Here is an 11,861-nt window from a genome sequence, read left to right on the forward strand (position 1 = left end):
GTGTGTGTGTAGCCCAGAGCGAGAGAGAGTGTGTGTGTAGCCCAGAGCGAGAGAGAGTGTGTGTGTAGCCCAGAGCGAGAGAGAGTGTGTGTGTAGCCCAGAGCGAGAGAGAGTGTGTGTGTAGCCCAGAGCGAGAGAGAGTGTGTGTGTAGCCCAGAGCGAGAGAGAGTGTGTGTGTAGCCCAGAGCGAGAGAGAGTGTGTGTGTAGCCCAGAGCGAGAGAGAGTGTAGCCCAGAGCGAGAGTGTGTGTAGCCCAGAGCGAGAGAGTGTGTAGCCCAGAGCGAGAGAGTGTGTGTGTAGCCCAGAGCGAAAGAGTGTGTGTGTAGCCCAGAGAGAGAGAGTGTGTGTGTAGCCCAGAGCGAGAGTGTGTGTAGCCCAGAGAGAGAGAGTGTGTGTGTAGCCCAGAGCGAGAGTGTGTGTAGCCCAGAGCGAGAGTGTGTGTGTGTAGCCCAGAGAGAGAGAGTGTGTGTGTGTAGCCCAGAGCGAGAGAGTGTGTGTGTGTAGCCCAGAGCGCGAGAGTGTGTGTGTGTAGCCCAGAGCGAGAGAGTGTGTAGCCCAGAGCGAGAGAGTGTGTGTGTAGCCCAGAGCGAAAGAGTGTGTGTGTAGCCCAGAGAGAGAGAGTGGTGTGTGTGTAGCCCAGAGCGAGAGTGTGTGTAGCCCAGAGCGAAAGAGTGTGTGTGTGTAGTCCAGAGCGAGAGAGTGTGTGTGTAGCCCAGAGCGAGAGAGTGTGTGTGTAGCCCAGAGCGAGAGAGTGTGTGTGTAGCCCAGAGCGAGAGAGTGTGTGTGTAGCCCAGAGCGAGAGAGTGTGTGTGTGTAGCCCAGAGCGAGAGAGTGTGTAGCCCAGAGCGAAAGAGTGTGTGTGTGTAGCCCAGAGCGAGAGAGTGTGTGTGTAGCCCAGAGCGAGAGAGTGTGTGTGTAGCCCAGAGCGAGAGAGTGTGTGTGTAGCCCAGAGCGAGAGAGTGTGTGTGTAGCCCAGAGCGAGAGAGTGTGTGTGTGTAGCCCAGAGCGAGAGAGTGTGTGTGTGTAGCCCAGAGCGAGAGAGTGTGTGTGTGTAGCCCAGAGCGAGAGAGTGTGTGTGTGTAGCCCAGAGCGAGAGAGTGTGTGTGTGTAGCCCAGAGCGAGAGAGTGTGTGTGTGTGTAGCCCAGAGCGAGAGAGTGTGTGTGTGTGTAGCCCAGAGCGAGAGAGTGTGTGTGTGTAGCCCAGAGCGAGAGAGTGTGTGTGTGTGTGTAGCCCAGAGCGAGAGAGTGTGTGTGTGTGTGTAGCCCAGAGCGAGAGAGTGTGTGTGTGTGTGTAGCCCAGAGCGAGAGAGTGTGTGTGTGTGTGTAGCCCAGAGCGAGAGAGTGTGTGTGTGTGTGTAGCCCAGAGCGAGAGAGTGTGTGTGTGTGTGTAGCCCAGAGCGAGAGAGTGTGTGTGTGTGTGTAGCCCAGAGCGAGAGAGTGTGTGTGTAGCCCAGAGCGAGAGAGTGTGTGTGTAGCCCAGAGCGAGAGAGTGTGTGTGTAGCCCAGAGCGAGAGAGTGTGTGTGTAGCCCAGAGCGAGAGAGTGTGTGTGTAGCCCAGAGCGAGAGAGTGTGTGTGTAGCCCAGAGCGAGAGAGTGTGTGTGTAGCCCAGAGCGAGAGAGTGTGTGTGTAGCCCAGAGCGAGAGAGTGTGTGTGTAGCCCAGAGCGAGAGAGTGTGTGTGTAGCCCAGAGCGAGAGAGTGTGTGTGTAGCCCAGAGCGAGAGAGTGTGTGTGTAGCCCAGAGCGAGAGAGTGTGTGTGTAGCCCAGAGCGAGAGAGTGTGTGTGTAGCCCAGAGCGAGAGAGTGTGTGTGTAGCCCAGAGCGAGAGAGTGTGTGTGTAGCCCAGAGCGAGAGAGTGTGTGTGTAGCCCAGAGCGAGAGAGTGTGTGTGTAGCCCAGAGCGAGAGTGTGTGTGTAGCCCAGAGCGAGAGTGAGAGTGTGTGTAGCCCAGAGCGAGAGTGTGTGTAGTCCAGAGAGTGAGAGTGTGTGTAGCCCAGAGAGTGAGAGTGTGTGTAGCCCAGAGAGTGAGAGTGTGTGTAGCCCAGAGTGAGTGTGTAGTCCAGAGAGTGAGAGTGTGTGTAGCCCAGAGAGTGAGTGTGTAGCCCAGAGAGTGAGAGTGTGTGTAGTCCAGAGAGTGAGAGTGTGTGTATCCCAGAGAGAGTGCGTGTAGCCCAGAGAGAGTGAGAGTGTGTGTAGCCCAGAGCGAGTGTGTAGCCCAGATTTGTGCAGAGCCCCGGGTGTGTGTGTGTCTCCCCGGTTGTGTGCAGAGCCCCGGGTGTGTGTGTGTGTGTCTCCCCGTTGTGTGCAGAGCCCCAGGTGTGTGTGTGTGTGTGTGTGTCTCCCCAGTTGTGTGCAGAGCCCCGGGTGTGTGTGTGTGTGTGTCTCCCCGTTTGTGTGCAGAGCCCCGGGTGTGTGTCTCCCCGGTTGTGTGCAGAGCCCCGGGTGTGTGTGTCTCCCCGGTTGTGTGCAGAGCCCCGGGTGTGTGTGTCTCCCCGGTTGTGTGCAGAGCCCCGGGTGTGTGTGTCTCCCCGGTTGTGTGCAGAGCCCCGGGTGTGTGTGTCTCCCCGGTTGCGTGCAGAGCCCCGGGTGTGTGTGTGTGTCTCCCCGGTTGTGTGCAGAGCCCCGGGTGTGTGTGTGTGTGTGTCTCCCCGGTTGTGTGCAGAGCCCCGGGTGTGTGTGTGTCTCCCCGATTGTGTGCAGAGCCCCGGGTGTGTGTGTGTCTCCCCGGATGTGTGCAGAGCCCCGGGTGTGTGTGTGTGTCTCCCCGGTTGTGTGCAGAGCCCCGGGTGTGTGTGTGTCTCCCCGGTTGTGTGCAGAGCCCCGGGTGTGTGTGTGTCTCCCCGGTTGTGTGCAGAGCCCCGGGTGTGTGTGTGTGTGTGTCTCCCCGGTTGTGTGCAGAGCCCCGGGTGTGTGTGTGTCTCCCCGGTTGTGTGCAGAGCCCCGGGTGTGTGTGTGTGTGTGTCTCCCCGGTTGTGTGCAGAGCCCCGGGTGTGTGTGTGTCTCCCCGGTTGTGTGCAGAGCCCCGGGTGTGTGTGTCTCCCCGGTTGTGTGCAGAGCCCCGGTTGTGTGCAGAGCCCCGGGTGTGTGTGTGTGTGTGTGTCTCCCCGGTTGTGTGCAGAGCCCCGGGTGTGTGTGTCTCCCCGGTTGTGTGCAGAGCCCCGGGTGTGTGTGTGTCTCCCCGGATGTGTGCAGAGCCCCGGGTGTGTGTGTGTCTCCCCGGTTGTGTGCAGAGCCCCGGGTGTGTGTGTGTCTCCCCGGTTGTGTGCAGAGCCCCGGGTGTGTGTGTGTCTCCCCGGTTGTGTGCAGAGCCCCGGGTGTGTGTGTGTCTCCCCGGTTGTGTGCAGAGCCCCGGGTGTGTGTGTGTCTCCCCGGTTGTGTGCAGAGCCCCGGGTGTGGGTGTGTCTCCCCGGTTGTGTGCAGAGCCCCGGGTGTGTGTGTGTCTCCCCGGTTGTGTGCAGAGCCCCGGGTGTGTGTGTCTCTCCCCGGTTGTGTCTCCCCGGTTGTGTGCAGAGCCCCGGGTGTGTGTGTGTCTCCCCGGTTGTGTGCAGAGCCCCGGGTGTGTGTGTCTTCCCGGTTGTGTGCAGAGCCCCGGGTGTGTGTGTGTCTCCCCGGGTGTGTGTATGTCTCCCCGGGTGTGTGCAGAGCCCCGGGTGTGTGTGTCTCCCCGGTTGTGTGCAGAGCCCCGGGTGTGTGTGTGTCTCCCCGGTTGTGTGCAGAGCCCCGGTTGTGTGTGTCTCTCCCCGGTTGTGTGTCTCTCTCCCCGGTTGTGTGCAGAGCCCCGGGTGTGTGTGTGTCTCCCCGGTTGTGTGCAGAGCCCCGGGTGTGTGTGTGTCTCCCCGGTTGTGTGCAGAGCCCCGGGTGTGTGTGTCTCTCCCCGGTTGTGTCTCCCCGGTTGTGTGCAGAGCCCCGGGTGTGTGTGTGTCTCCCCGGTTGTGTGCAGAGCCCCGGGTGTGTGTGTCTTCCCGGTTGTGTGCAGAGCCCCGGGTGTGTGTGTGTCTCCCCGGGTGTGTGTATGTCTCCCCGGGTGTGTGCAGAGCCCCGGGTGTGTGCAGAGCCCCGGGTGTGTGTGTCTCCCCGGTTGTGTGCAGAGCCCCGGGTGTGTGTGTGTCTCCCCGGTTGTGTGCAGAGCCCCGGGTGTGTGTGTCTCCCCGGTTGTGTGCAGAGCCCCGGGTGTGTGTGTGTGTCTCCCCCGTTGTGTGCAGAGCCCCGTGTGTGTCTCCCCGGTTGTGTGCAGAGCCCCGGGTGTGTGTGTGTCTCCACGGTTGTGTGCAGAGCCCCGGGTGTGTGTGTGTCTCCACGGTTGTGTGCAGAGCCCCGGGTGTGTGTGTGTCTCCCCGGTTGTGTGCAGAGCCCCGGGTGTGTGTGTGTGTGTCTCCCCGGTTGTGTGCAGAGCCCCGGGTGTGTGTGTGTGTCTCCCCGGTTGTGTGCAGAGCCCCGGGTGTGTGTCTCCCCGTTTGTGTGCAGAGCCCCGGGTGTGTGTGTGTCTCCCCGGGTGTGTGTATGTCTCCCCGGTTGTGTGCAGAGCCCCGGGTGTGTGTGTGTCTCCCCGGTTGTGTGCAGAGCCCCGGGTGTGTGTGTGTCTCCCCGGGTGCGTGTATGTCTCCCCCGTTGTGTGCAGAGCCCCGGGTGTGTGTGTCTCCCCGGTTGTGTGCAGAACCCCGGGTGTGTGTCTACCCGGGTGTGTGTGTCTCCCCGGTTGTGTGTCGAGCCCTGGGTGTGTGTGTGTGTCTCCCCGGGTGTGTGCGTCTCCCCGGGTGTGTGCAGAGCCCCGGTTGTGTGTGCGTCTCCCCGGTTGTGTGTAGAGCCCCGGGTGTGTGTGTGTCTCCCCCGTTGTGTGCAGAGCCCCGGGTGTGTGTGTCTCCCCAGATTTGTGCAGAGCCCCGGTTGTGTGTCTACCCGGGTGTGTGTGTCTCCCCGGTTGTGTGTCGAGCCCTGGGTGTGTGTGTGTGTCTCCCCGGGTGTGTGCGTCTCCCCGGGTGTGTGCAGAGCCCCGGTTGTGTGTGCGTCTCCCCGGTTGTGTGTAGAGCCCCGGGTGTGTGTGTGTCTCCCCGGTTGTGTGCAGAGCCCCGGGTGTGTGTGTGTCTCCCCGGTTGTGTGCAGAGCCCCGGGTGTGTGTGTGTCTCCCCGGTTGTGTGCAGAGCCCCGGGTGTGTGTGTCTCCCCGGTTGTGTGCAGAGCCCCGGGTGTGTGTCTCCCCGATTGTGTGCAGAGCCCCGAGTGTGTGTGTCTCCCCGGCTTCCCAGATTTGTGCAGAGCCCCGGTTGTGTGCAGAGCCCCGGGTGTGTGTGTCTCCCCGGTTGTGTGCAGAGCCCCGGGTGTGTGTGTCTCCCCGGCTCCCCAGATTTGTGCAGAGCCCCGGTTGTGTCTCTCCCCGGTTGTGTGCAGAGCCCCGGGTGTGTGTGTCTCTCCCCGGTTGTGTGCAGAGCCCCGGGTGTGTGTGTCTCCCCAGTTGTGTGCAGAACCCCGGGTGTGTGTGTGTGTGTCTCCCCGGTTGTGTGCAGAGCCCCGGGTGTGTGCAGAGCCCCGGGTGTGTGCAGAGCCCCGGGTGTGTGCAGAGCCCCGGGTGTGTGCAGAGCCCCGGGTGTGTGTGTGTCTCCCCGGTTGTGTGCAGAGCCCCGGGTGTGTGTGTCTCCCCGATTGTGTGCAGAGCCCCGGGTGTGTGTGTGTGTCTCCCCCGTTGTGTGCAGAGCCCCGGGTGTGTGTGTCTCCCCTGTTGTGTGCAAAGCCCCGGGTGTGTGTGTCTCCCCGGTTGTGTGCAGAGCCCCGGGTGTGTGTGTGTCTCCCCGGTTGTGTGTGTGTCTCCCCAGTTGTGTGCAGAGCCCCGGGTGTGTGTGTGTCTCCCCGGTTGTGTGCAGAGCCCCGGGTGTGTGTGGGTCTCCCCGGTTGTGTGCAGAGCCCCGGGTGTGTGTGTCTCCCCGGGTGTGTGTGTCTCCCCGGTTGTGTGCAGAGCCCCGGGTGTGTGTGTGTCTCCCCGGTTGTGTGCAGAGCCCCGGGTGTGTGTGTCTCTCCCCGGTTGTGTGCAGAGCCCCGGGTGTGTGTGTCTCTCCCCGGTTGTGTGCAGAGCCCCGGGTGTGTGTGTCTCTCCCCGGTTGTGTGCAGAGCCCCGGGTGTGTGTCTCTCTCCCCGGTTGTGTGCAGAGCCCCGGGTGTGTGTGTCTCTCCCCGGTTGTGTGCAGAGCCCCGGGTGTGTGTGTCTCTCCCCGGTTGTGTGCAGAGCCCCGGGTGTGTGTGTCTCTCCCCGGTTGTGTGCAGAGCCCCGGGTGTGTGTGTCTCTCCCCGGTTGTGTGCAGAGCCCCGGGTGTGTGTGTCTCTCCCCGGTTGTGTGCAGAGCCCCGGGTGTGTGTAGAGCCCCGGGTGTGTGCAGAGCCCCGGGTGTGTGCAGAGCCCCGGGTGTGTGTGTCTCTCCCCGGTTGTGTGCAGAGCCCCGGGTGTGTGTGTCTCTCCCCGGTTGTGTGCAGAGCCCCGGGTGTGTGTGTGTCTCCCCGGTTGTGTGCAGAGCCCCGGGTGTGTGTGTGTCTCCCCGGTTGTGTGCAGAGCCCCGGGTGTGTGTGTGTCTCCCCGGTTGTGTGCAGAGCCCCGGGTGTGTGTGTGTCTCCCCGGTTGTGTGCAGAGCCCCGGGTGTGTGTGTGTCTCCCCGGTTGTGTGCAGAGCCCCGGGTGTGTGTCTCCCCGGTTGTGTGCAGAGCCCCGGGTGTGTGTGTGTCTCCCCGGTTGTGTGCAGAGCCCCGGGTGTGTGTGTGTCTCCCCGGTTGTGTGCAGAGCCCCGGGTGTGTGTGTCTTCCCGGTTGTGTGTCTCCCCGGTTGTGTGCAGAGCCCCGGGTGTGTGTGTGTCTCCCCGGTTGTGTGCAGAGCCCCGGGTGTGTGTGTGTGTGTGTCTCCCCGGTTGTGTGCAGAGCCCCGGGTGTGTGTGTGTGTGTCTCCCCGGTTGTGTGCAGAGCCCCGGGTGTGTGTGTGTCTCCCCGGTTGTGTGCAGAGCCCCGGGTGTGTGTGTCTTCCCGGTTGTGTGTCTCCCCGGTTGTGTGCAGAGCCCCGGGTGTGTGTGTGTCTCCCCGGTTGTGTGCAGAGCCCCGGGTGTGTGTGTGTCTCCCCGGTTGTGTGCAGAGCCCCGGGTGTGTGTGTGTCTCCCCGGGTGTGTGTATGTCTCCCCGGTTGTGTGCAGAGCCCCGGGTGTGTGTGTGTCTCCCCGGTTGTGTGCAGAGCCCCGGGTGTGTGTGTCTCCCCGGTTGTGTGCAGAGCCCCGGGTGTGTGTGTGTCTCCCCCGTTGTGTGCAGAGCCCCAGGTGTGTGTGTGTCTCCCCGGTTGTGTGCAGAGCCCCGGGTGTGTGTGTCTCCCCAGTTGTGTGCAGAGCCCCGGGTGTGTGTGTCTCCCCGGCTCCCCAGATTTGTGCAGAGCCCCGGTTGTGTGTCTCCCCGGGTGTGTGTGTCTCCCCGGTTGTGTGCAGAGCCCCGGGTGTGTGTGTCTCCCCGGTTGTGTGCAGAGCCCCGGGTGTGTGTGTGTGTCTCCCCGGGTGTGTGTGTGTCTCCCCGTGTGTGTCTCCCCGGGTGTGTGTGTGTCTCCCCGGGTGTGTGCAGAGCCCCGGTTGTGTGCAGAGCCCCGGGTGTGTGTGTGTCTCCCCGGTTGTGTGCAGAGCCCCGGGTGTGTGTGTCTCCCCGGTTGTGTGCAGAGCCCCGGGTGTGTGTGTGTGTCTCCCCCGTTGTGTGCAGAGCCGCGGGTGTGTGTGTCTCCCCTGTTGTGTGCAGAGCCCCGGGTGTGTGTGTCTCCCCTGTTGTGTGCAGAGCCCCGGGTGTGTGTGTTTCTCCCCCGTTGTGTGCAGAGCCCCGGGTGTGTGTGTTTCTCCCCCGTTGTGTGCAGATCCCCGGGTGTGTGTGTCTCCCCAGTTGTGTGCAGAGCCCCGGGTGTGTGTGTGTCTCCCTGGTTGTGTGCAGAGCCCCGGGTGTGTGTGTGTCTCCCCGATTGTGTGCAGAGCCCCGGGTGTGTGTCTCCCCGGTTGTGTGCAGAGCCCCGGGTATGTGTGTCTCCCCGGTTGTGTGCAGAGCCCCGGGTGTGTGTGTCTCCCCGGTTGTGTGCAGAGCCCCGGGTGTGTGTCTCCCCGGTTGTGTGCAGAGCCCCGGGTGTGTGTCTCCCCGGTTGTGTGCAGAGCCCCGAGTGTGTGTGTCTCCCCGGCTCCCCAGATTTGTGCAGAGCCCCGGTTGTGTGCAGAGCCCCGAGTGTGTGGGTCTCCCCGGCTCCCCAGATTTGTGCAGAGCCCCGGTTGTGTGTCTCCCCGGGTGTGTGCAGAGCCCCGGGTGTGTGTGTGTGTCTCCACGGGTGTGTGCAGAGCCCCGGGTGTGTGTGTGTGTCTCCACGGGTGTGTGCAGAGCCCCGGTTGTGTGCAGAGCCCCGGTTGTGTGTGTGTGTCTCCCCGGTTGTGTGCAGAGCCCCGGGTGTGTGTCTCCCCGGCTCCCCAGTTTTGTGCAGAGCCCCGGGTGTGTGTCTCCCCGGTTGTGTGCAGAGCCCCGGGTGTGTGTCTCCCCGGTTGTGTGCAGAGCCCCGAGTGTGTGTGTCTCCCCGGCTCCCCAGATTTGTGCAGAGCCCCGGTTGTGTGCAGAGCCCCGAGTGTGTGTGTCTCCCCGGCTCCCCAGATTTGTGCAGAGCCCCGGTTGTGTGTCTCCCCGGGTGTGTGCAGAGCCCCGGGTGTGTGTGTGTGTCTCCACGGGTGTGTGCAGAGCCCCGGGTGTGTGTGTGTGTCTCCACGGGTGTGTGCAGAGCCCCGGTTGTGTGTGTGTGTCTCCCCGGTTGTGTGCAGAGCCCCGGGTGTGTGTCTCCCCGGTTGTATGTGTCTCCCCGGCTCCCCAGTTTTGTGCAGAGCCCCGGGTGTGTGTGTCTCCCCGGTTGTGTGCAGAGCCCCGGGTGTGTGTCTCCCCGGTTGTGTGCAGAGCCCCGGGTGTGTGTCTCCCCGGTTGTGTGCAGAGCCCCGAGTGTGTGTGTCTCCCCGACTCCCCAGATTTGTGCAGAGCCCCGGTTGTGTGCAGAGCCCCGAGTGTGTGGGTCTCCCCGGCTCCCCAGATTTGTGCAGAGCCCCGGTTGTGTGTCTCCCCGGGTGTGTGCAGAGCCCCGGGTGTGTGTGTGTGTCTCCACGGGTGTGTGCAGAGCCCCGGGTGTGTGTGTGTGTGTCTCCACGGGTGTGTGCAGAGCCCCGGTTGTGTGCAGAGCCCCGGTTGTGTGTGTGTGTCTCCCCGGTTGTGTGCAGAGCCCCGGGTGTGTGTCTCCCCGGTTGTATGTGTCTCCCCGGCTCCCCAGTTTTGTGCAGAGCCCCGGGTGTGTGTGTCTCCCCGGTTGTGTGCAGAGCCCCGGGTGTGTGTGTCTCCCCGGTTGTGTGCAGAGCCCCGGGTGTGTGTGTGTGTCTCCCCGGGTGTGTGTGTGTCTCCCCGGGTGTGTGCAGAGCCCCGGTTGTGTGCAGAGCCCCGGTTGTGTGCAGAGCCCCGGGTGTGTGTGTGTCTCCCCGGTTGTGTGCAGAGCCCCGGGTGTGTGTGTCTCCCCGGTTGTGTGCAGAGCCCCGGGTGTGTGTGTGTGTCTCCCCCGTTGTGTGCAGAGCCGCGGGTGTGTGTGTCTCCCCTGTTGTGTGCAGAGCCCCGGGTGTGTGTGTCTCCCCTGTTGTGTGCAGAGCCCCGGGTGTGTGTGTTTCTCCCCCGTTGTGTGCAGATCCCCGGGTGTGTGTGTCTCCCCAGTTGTGTGCAGAGCCCCGGGTGTGTGTGTGTCTCCCCAGTTGTGTGCAGAGCCCCGGGTGTGTGTGTGTCTCCCTGGTTGTGTGCAGAGCCCCGGGTGTGTGTGTGTCTCCCCGGTTGTGTGCAGAGCCCCGGGTGTGTGTCTCCCCGGTTGTGTGCAGAGCCCCGGGTGTGTGTGTCTCCCCGGTTGTGTGCAGAGCCCCGGGTGTGTGTGTCTCCCCGGTTGTGTGCAGAGCCCCGGGTGTGTGTGTCTCCCCGGTTGTGTGCAGAGCCCCGGGTGTGTGTCTCCCCGGTTGTGTGCAGAGCCCCGAGTGTGTGTGTCTCCCCGGCTCCCCAGATTTGTGCAGAGCCCCGGTTGTGTGCAGAGCCCCGAGTGTGTGGGTCTCCCCGGCTCCCCAGATTTGTGCAGAGCCCCGGTTGTGTGTCTCCCCGGGTGTGTGCAGAGCCCCGGGTGTGTGTGTGTGTCTCCACGGGTGTGTGCAGAGCCCCGGGTGTGTGTGTGTGTCTCCACGGGTGTGTGCAGAGCCCCGGGTGTGTGTGTGTGTCTCCACGGGTGTGTGCAGAGCCCCGGTTGTGTGCAGAGCCCCGGTTGTGTGTGTGTGTCTCCCCGGTTGTGTGCAGAGCCGCGGGTGTGTGTCTCCCCGGTTGTATGTGTCTCCCCGGCTCCCCAGTTTTGTGCAGAGCCCCGGGTGTGTGTCTCCTTGGTTGTGTGCAGAGCCCCGGTTGTATGTGTCTCCCCGGTTGTATGTGTCTCCCCGGCTCCCCAGATTTGTGCAGAGCTCCGGTTGTGTGGCTCCCCGGGTGTGTGTCTCCCCGGTTGTGTGCAGAGCCCCGGGTGTGTGTCTCCCCGGGTGTGTGTCTCCCCGGTTGTGTGCAGAGCCCCGGGTGTGTATCTCCCCGGTTGTGTGTGTCTCCCCGGTTGTGTGGCTCCCCGGGTGTGTGTCTCCCCGGTTGTGTGCAGAGCCCCGGGTGTGTGTCTCCCCGGGTGTGTGTCTCCCCGGTTGTGTGCAGAGCCCCGGGTGTGTATCTCCCCGGTTGTGTGTGTCTCCCCGGTTGTGTGGCTCCCCGGGTGTGTGTCTCCCCGGTTGTGTGCAGAGCCCCGGGTGTGTGTCTCCCCGGGTGTGTGTCTCCCCGGTTGTGTGCAGAGCCCCGGGTGTGTATCTCCCCGGTTGTGTGTGTCTCCCCGGTTGTGTGGCTCCCCGGGTGTGTGTCTCCCCGGTTGTGTGCAGAGCCCCGGGTGTGTGTCTCCCCGGGTGTGTGTCTCGCGGGGGTTGTGTGCAGAGCCCCGGGTGTGTATCTCCCCGGTTGTGTGTATCTCCCCGGTTGTGTGTGTCTCCCCGGTTGTATGTGTCTCCCCGGCTCCCCAGATTTGTGCAGAGCTCGGGCCGCCGTCCTTACCCGTGTCCTCCTCCGCTGCTCGCCGCAGCTCTCCCGTCACATCGAGCACACGGCGGTGTCCGGGGCCTGAGAGAAGGCGGTGATGAGCCGGTGTCCTCACACAGCGCTGCCGCTCAGCATCGCCGCTCTCCCCGCCCGCTGCTCCGGTAGTCGCTGCTCCGGTGGTCGCCGCTCATATCCCGGCACAGATCGCACAGTCCGCGGCCGCTGCTGCCAGCACTGGGGGAGGAGGCGGCGGTCGTTCCTCGGGTCCCGGCCGTACACAGGATGGAGAGAGGGGGGAGGGGGAGGCACAAAATGGCGCGCGTTTCCAAAGCTGCGGAGCCAGGGAGGCGGAGGGAAGAGGCGGAGGGCGGAGAGCAGGGAAGCACCGCCACCGCCTCCTGCTCACACAGCGGCGACACCGAGCCCACCCCGGACCCCGGGACCGCTCCCCCGCCTCACCGGACCCGTCCTCCTGACAAATCCCGCCCGCGCCATTGCCACATATCACCCATCACACACATTATTACACAGTTATATTTTTAAATTCAAGTTCTCGTTGACGGATTCTACAGTTCCGCGTTATAACCGGGAGGCGCGTCGGACATCACCGGACGCGGTTTTCAGGAAAAAAAAAAAAAAAAAACGACTAACAAAATGGCGGCGAGATGAGCGTGTTACCATGGCGACTGTCAATCAGCGCAAAGTCCCCCGGATGCGCGATGACATCAGAAGCTCGGAGGTGGGAGGCGGTGCCTCTGCTGTGGTTAAGGCGGGGAGGGT

General features: G+C 63.5%; 1 protein-coding gene across 1 annotated transcript in view; it reads right to left on the minus strand.

The window, feature by feature from the left end:
• DYRK1A (dual specificity tyrosine phosphorylation regulated kinase 1A) overlaps window positions 1-11,541 on the minus strand; it is a 100,643-nt gene extending 89,102 nt beyond the window's left edge. The window contains exon 1 of the mRNA XM_069760753.1: window positions 11,097-11,541. The gene's annotated coding sequence lies outside the window, so the exon portion shown is untranslated. The remainder of the gene's footprint in view (window positions 1-11,096) is intronic.
• Between the last annotated feature and the right edge of the window lie 320 nt (window positions 11,542-11,861).

This window comes from Ranitomeya imitator, chromosome 3 (genome assembly GCF_032444005.1).
Source record: "Ranitomeya imitator isolate aRanImi1 chromosome 3, aRanImi1.pri, whole genome shotgun sequence".
In the NCBI taxonomy this organism is placed as follows: Eukaryota; Metazoa; Chordata; class Amphibia; order Anura; family Dendrobatidae; genus Ranitomeya; species Ranitomeya imitator.